Consider the following 7,500-nt stretch of genomic DNA (forward strand, 5'->3'; position numbering starts at 1 on the left):
GAACATTTGTGATAATCCTTGCATGCTCGCGTTGTATATTTTGTGAATATCCTCATTACTTGACCTGAAGTAGCGAGAGGAGAATATGAAACCCGGGTGCAGTTTGCGTTCTCGAAAAACCTCAAATAAGGAGGGGATCTGTTTGATAATATTTTTTCCCTTATTTTTCCTTATTTGAATGTTCCACTCTGTGGGAACAAAACCATTTGTTTCAGCAACCAATCAATCTCCGGTTGGTTAATTAAGAACAATAGCTTACGTCATAGGTGGTTTCATGTTACCTCATCGCCGCCTCGTTGATTGACCACAAAACACAGATCTCTCATTGGTTCCTTTTAATTTATTGGCCAATTGATCATTGTTACCTAGCTGTCTCTAGAGATTAGTTGTTAACCACTTAATGTTGCTATCTGTAGGAATAGTGACAAGTAAAAAATGAAAAACCCAAATGCACCAGTGGTTCGCTCCAAAAAAAGAAAAAAAAATAGTTGTTCAACAACCTGTAGTTTGTTCGAAACCAATCTCTGTTAGACACAGATAACAATGCTTTAATGTGCATTTGCTGGTGGAAGAATAGGAGGAGGTAATGAGAGATCGATTGTGGTCGTTCACTGTTTACGAAATATACAGCATAACTTCGCACACATACGTGTTAGTGATTCGCGTTAGTAGCGGTATATATATCTCTTTCCCCAACGTACATATGTAGTTGCACCAAGATTTCAAGGTTGATCGAATTACACCATAGGTTTGATTGCTATACCAGCCACCAAGCAAATACTGAAATATAGTTTGATTCTGTCGTCGTGCTATGCTGGTCATATTAGTTTTTAAAATTAATTTAAGATTTGTAGTTTTCTGTTTGTGCCTCCTGCTTCCTGAACTTTCATTTCCGGTCGCGTTGCTATGATACCAATGACGTCAGCCCGTTGCTAGGGACCTCGTCCGCACGTGTAAAAGAGATGAGTTGTGGTTTTGTAAAAATGTGCGTGAGAAAGCGATGTTGTTGAACGTTCTGAATGTAAAATCGGAGAATAAAGTTGTACACAACGAACCAGCAGAGTTTTATCGTTGCCCAGCAGCGACACTGTTAATTATTGTAAGTTTCAAAGTAAATTTACGTTGTCAGCCCGTAAACAGGCAAACCGACGGTGGAATACCTCAGCCAGCTGGCGAAACATTCACTATCTGGGCGGCGACAATGAAATATGAAAACCACTTACAGATTTGACCCATTCAGTAAAGGTTTCCCCTGTTACGACGAAGTAATGAACTCGGTTCTTTCTTAACACTCTGTTGTGAAACAGATAGCGGAAGAAATAGGGCTCCTTATTATAACGCTTTACAAAAAGAAGGGGATAATTACGTAAGGGGCATGACTTTGTCAGAATGCCCAGCGCCGCAAATTGCATGAAAAATAAATCTTCCCTTTAAAATTTCATGGAGAAGAGTCTGAAAAGCCGGAACAGGTCGAAGCCACTGCATGTAGAATGTTCTCGAGTGAGGGCAGCTTTATTGCAAATGAGCACGTACCATCTGTACTAAAATCTATGTATATGTTGTAAAGTTTAGTATCTGTATAAAGAAATCAATTAAGAACTCTGTATTGAAGGGCACTTAGTTTAACAAGGCTCGAAAGTTACTTTGTGTGGCAAGATAAAATTTTAACGATTCTACGTGGACATTCCAAAAGATTAAATGAATTTCAAGATGGCTATGCTAGGTTACTCCACGACTCCACGTTAAGTATTCCGAATACATTAGGTCTGGCTCGTGCATTCGCAGAAAAATCCGCAACCCCAGATTTAGAGCTCAATTAATGAGAGATGTTCGGCAGGGGCGGATGTAGCATTTTTTGAAAGTGGGGGCCGAACAAGAATAATAATCAGCGCGGCTCAGTAGCGCCTTCGGCGCTACTTTGTAGGAGGGTCTGGGGGCATGCCCCCCCCAGAAAATTTTGAAAATTTGGGAAGTCTTACATGCAATCTGGTGCAATCTGGAAAGTAAAATATCATGATTCCATATTGAATAAAATTATAAGTTGTGGTTATAATGATGCATGGTTTATGACTCTTCGCTCCAAAGTCACAACAGCCTTGGAAGAAACGAATGAAGTGTCTGTATACCACAAGTGTGCAGGATGGTGATCTTTACGTCTGCTTTCTTAGCCATTTTCTGAATCTTTTCATGCACTGAATGCGCAAACACTGTTTTTGCATCCTTGCGTATATCTGCCAGCTGATCTTTCACCACGTTAATATGCCTGTATGCCTCAATAACATCCAATGTCGAACCCTGTAACGAACGGCTAAGTCCTACCCTGAATCCAAAAAGATGCTTGGCAGTGTAAAAGGCAGCAATGAACACAGGGTTCATGATTTGATGGAACAGCACATAAGCACGTACATGTAACAATGATATTCAATTTGTACATAACCAAAATATATATAATTATATATATAGACATTAAGATTTTACGTTGTTACAGTCTCTGTAAAATAGGTTGACTGTAGACAAGGAATTCTCATCCAGTCTTCTTCGTCATTTCAAAAGGAAAATATTAACGCCGGTAACGTTGAAAGCTTTTTCGCACAACTTTGGTCATACTATTAGCGAAAAATCATGCTTTAGCTAAAAAAATCAAAAGCTCCAACAGACTGCTTACAAAATTATAAAATTATTGTATATTTTGACAAAAAATAAATCTCCGACGAACTGAAGGGGGGGGGGCCGCGGCCTCAGAAATATCTAAGTTATCCGTAAACGTTGGACAGAATTTACAACTCCTAGCTTTAATAAAAGCACCTCTTTCGGTAATGAATAAAAATATATTCGTAACATGCATGTTTTTAGATAACCGCATCGAAAAAGCTACTTATTTTGTACGGGCAGTAACGAGAGGGAAGGCTGAAATTTTAGACTTGCACTGGATTTGAAACAATAATCTCTGGAATACCTCTGCAGTGCTCTGCTAAGTTATCTACCAAGCTGATTAGGATATTATCATTTTGCGAGTGTTTACATGAACACGAAGAGGATGGCCATGGGAGGAGCTAGGGATGGCGAAGTGGTGAGAGCACCAGCCTTCCAAAAATGAGGCCTGCTTTCGATTCCCACACCCGTTGTCATATGTGGCTTGAGTTTGTTGGTTCTCTTCTCTGCTTCGAGAGGTTTTCTCCGAGTACTCCGGTTTTCCCATCTCCTCAAAAACCATTCAGTTTAATCTGATTTCAGTTAAACTGATAAAATTCTCATGTGTGCTGTCCCCTTAAATATAAGTTCACTATTTTTCACGGCGAAGAGACTTCATCTACCATAACGAAATATATCGTGATATATTAGAAAATTTCGATCATTAATTGAACTCTAGGAAACCCAGTGAATTATCTAGCCGGCGTGAACGGATAGGGAACCCTTGCCTTGCTTTGGGTTCTATGATGAGCCCATGGAGGTTGAGATACGCAAAGACCTAATATACGAACAATAAAAGAAACTTTCAAAGCAATGGCTAATTCAGACAGATCAATCCAAAAAATTATGTAATTTCAACATATGGAAAAATACTCGGTAAGAGTGAGATTCCTAGTCACAATGTTATACAGGGCGGTGGTAGAAATATCCTTTCACTACAACCGCGAGGCCCTTTTTCCTTCGTTACACCGCTTTGCTACCTTTTTCAGCGCCTCATCGCTTAATGCATCTTATTTTTCGATACGTTTCTTAGATAACTATAACTTTCCTGTTTTATTGGTCAAAGTTGCATACCTCATCACGATTATTGGACGACCCAGTCGAATGCATGACGTTTTTCTCCCTTTTATAAGAAAACAAACCTTTCGATTTTATTTGTAACAAAAAATATGCTCTACTTACCATAATATCTCTGGGCTATGACGTGTAAATAAAGCCGTGTTCATAATGCAAATCGTTTTCCAAGATCTTGAAGTCAACCTTTTCCTCGCAGTTCAACTCACAAAGGCCATTTTGATGACTATGGGAAGTTCATATTTGAAATTTGTAGAATAACGGCTTGCGTTTGAAAGGCAGCCCTGAGTGCATAAGATTTGGCTTCGAGTAACAAACGATTTAAAAGTGTGTCCTTTCAATCTATAATTTTCTCTTGTAAGAATTGAACCAGGAAAACTGATTGTCGTTTCACACAATGTTGCACGTGATTAGACATAGGTACAAGAGAATTATTGAGCAAGGATAATTCCTTAATGAATCCACCACGTCGAACATCGAACTGCGCAACAGAGGCTATCTTGAGCACCGCCTTGACAATTGTGTCCGTCATAATATTAATTTCACATGCTTATATGAAATAACCAAAGCTACATTTAAATTGGTGGCGAACGTGTCCGGAACACAGTGATGAATGAGGGAAGTTTTTACGCCCAGGGTTGGTCCCCGTGTTTGCACACAAAGAACGAATCCGTAACATAAAAACGCCCGCCGACTGAACATGAATCCAATTCCCGAAATCGAGTAGTCGTAAACCCTCGACAGTTTCCAGTGCGTACGAATCTTGAACAAATCCGATCATTCTTGATGGATTTTGCAATGTAAAATATTTGCATTTTTTTCAATTTCAATTTCAAATGTGTCATATTGTGCTGATGAATTTGGATGAGACTGTTATGTTTCAACAGCTGGTACAGATATGAAAAATTTTCGGTTTGATAAATCGGAAGGCGACGGCTAATTAGTTTGCTGACCAATGGGTTCATACCCTTTCAAGAAACAATTGTACCACCAAGCGAGCAAGGCGCTCAAAAAAGAGGCAACAAAAACGTGTAATTCAGCGCTAGGAGTTTTTTCTAGGGCTGTACAGTGAAGACTACTTTATTCTGTTTTATTTATTTCTTTGATCGTAAGCGGGCGGTATCCTGAGAATCCTGCAATCTGATTGGTTCCGGGAGCGGGCAGTATTTTCCTATCTCCTGACCACGGTCATGGTAACCAACTACGCTAAGCGCAGAGTGAAGTTGCGAATTGAAAAAACATCGAAATGGCTTCTACTACATTTCGCCAAGTTTGTTGACTTTTGGAAGCGAAACTTCTCACAGTGTAAAAATATTCCTGACCAATTCATTTTATTGTACATTTGTTGACACGTTGATGAGACAATGTGTAAAATATAAACATGGCTTTTCCAGTTGTTCTTAATAGTTTCTCCTACCTTCTAAAAATAGAATTTAGAAATAAAGGCCTGCGGCCTCGGGCCGTACTCGAGACCTCGGGCACAGTTTTTCCCAATACGGACCGACCAAGGCCGGTGAATAACATATATTTATTCGAAAGCCACCGACACACAAAAATGACAAAAATGAAAGAAAAACAAAAATTGCAATAGATCTTGCCGAAGAAAAGATTCTACATGTAGCTTAAATTGCAATAGCCCAGGTTTTTGTAAGTACAAAATATACCTGTCGTTAACTACATTACAATATGTGGAGACCAGTAAGATTTAAATCCAGTTACAAAGCTAAAATTATGAACGAATTTTGTACTAATTACCAACCAATTCAACACTAAGCTCAGGGAAGGTTTATTCTGTGGAGCCCGACCAAATTTCCTGTTTTCTAAATTAACAATTAAATTTCGAGTTTTACGCGAGACTCTTCCGTCATGACACAGGCAAGCCTAAAAGCGGAGCTCCTCAATTAGTATTTATTTACGTTTTTTTTCATACGTATATACGGACGATCTTAAATGTGCGGTTAAAGATATCCAGTTACGAGTCATGGAAAATGGGATCCTTCCAGATAAATGCCGGGATTTTGTCGAGACCAGGAGACTTTTGTCTAGAGCTCTTTCAAGCTGAAGGGTTCTGTGCTTGTATTGAGTGCATCGGCGATCTCGATTTTTGGTAGCTCAGTGTTTGTTCTTCTGCAGTTGTCGGGGCACCTCCTAGTAGTTTTTGAAAGAGGGTAAACCAGCTGCTTTTTCTCTTTGCAGCCGAACTCCCTTTCACGCGAATGGATGGTTTACTCTTGCGTCCTGTAAGATCGTTGATAGTCTCCTAAGCAGTGGCATGCTGTTTATTTATATGCTGGCGGGATATTCGGTCTATTTTGCCTTGGATGTATTCTGTTTCAGCATTGGCATAGGCTTCGTCCACTTTTCTCTCAGCTCTGTTTACACATCGTGATGAGGTCTCAGATGATTGATTCTGGTGTTGGTCTCTAGCAGAGGATACGGCTTTGCGTGCTTCTTTACCAGCGAGTAGGCGCTGGGTGAAATGTTTTTTCGTTTTCTCTTTTTAGGCAGGGTCTTTAGTGCGAATGCTTCAGTACATTTAGTGATGTTATTATAAATCGTCTCAACGTCGTCCTCTGGCTGTAGCGGTTTCTCACTTCAATGACAAACTGATTATGGGTGTCAGCGTCTGAGGATACGAATTTCCAGTCGATGGTTTTCATTGGTTTAGTGACAGGCTTTTTCGAGCATCTGAGGCTTCAACAGGTGTGACAGGAGATGTTGCAATGGTCGGATCCGATGCTGCAGAAGGTTGAGTAGGACTGACAATGTCTGATGCTGTTCCTCCACTTTTTCTGAATACTATATAGCCTATCTGGGATCGACTTCCAGAACGATGTTGAAAAGTCCAGAGCTTTGTTGCTGGTTTCATAAAGATGGTGTTGGAAACCATCAGCTGAAACTCTTCCGCATAGCCAACCAACAATTCACCGTTACGATTAGTTGCCTTGTTGAAGGTGAATGCTGCGTCTTCTGGTCCAATTTGAGCATTGAACCTGGCAACAGTCAGGACGTTGTGGGCTGGAATGTAGTCGGTGGCATCTTTCAGTTCATGGTATACCTGTTCTGCTCTGCAGTGCTCTACCAAGTCAATGAAGTCATCATGAACACGAAGAGGATGGCCATGGGATGAGCTATGGATGGCGTAGTGGCGAGAGCACCATGTGGCTTGAGTTTGTTGGTTCTCTTCTCTGCTTCGAGAGGTTTTCTCCGGTACTCCGGTCTTCCCATCTCTTCAAAAACCACTCAGTTTAATATGACTTGAGTTAAACTGATAAAATTCTCATCTGTGCTGTCCCCTTAAATATAAGTTCACTATTTTTCACGGCGAAGAGACTTCATCTACCATAACGAAATATATCGTGATATATTTGAAATTTTTGATCATTAAGGGAACTCTAGGAAACCCAGTGAAAAATCTAGCCGGTGTGAACGGATAGTGAACCCTTGCCTTGCTTTGGGTTCTATTATGAGCCCATGGAGGATGCAGATACGAAATGACCTAATATACGAAAAATAAAAAAAAACTTTTAAAGGAATGGCTAATTCAGACAGATCAATCCAACAAATCATGTAGTTTCAACATATGGAAATATAATATAAGAGTGAGATTCCTCACAATGTTATACAGGGCAGTGGTAGAAATATCCGTTCTCTACAACCGCGAGGCCCTTTTTCCTTCGTTATAGCGTTTTGCTACCTTTCCCAGTACCTCATCGTTTAATGCATCTTATTTTC

At 40.0% G+C, this 7,500-nt stretch overlaps 2 protein-coding genes across 2 annotated transcripts in view; one reads left to right on the forward strand and one right to left on the reverse strand.

Moving 5' to 3' along the window:
• The window catches only part of LOC137985176 (beta-3 adrenergic receptor-like), a 35,445-nt gene that overhangs the window by 19,362 nt on the left and 8,583 nt on the right, over nt 1-7,500 (forward strand). The window lies entirely within an intron of this gene.
• The window catches only part of LOC137984969 (ALK tyrosine kinase receptor-like), a 17,032-nt gene that overhangs the window by 9,001 nt on the left and 531 nt on the right, over nt 1-7,500 (reverse strand). The gene's annotated exons all lie outside the window — the stretch shown is intronic.

Source organism: Montipora foliosa, chromosome 1 (assembly GCF_036669935.1).
Source record: "Montipora foliosa isolate CH-2021 chromosome 1, ASM3666993v2, whole genome shotgun sequence".
Taxonomy (NCBI): Eukaryota; Metazoa; Cnidaria; class Anthozoa; order Scleractinia; family Acroporidae; genus Montipora; species Montipora foliosa.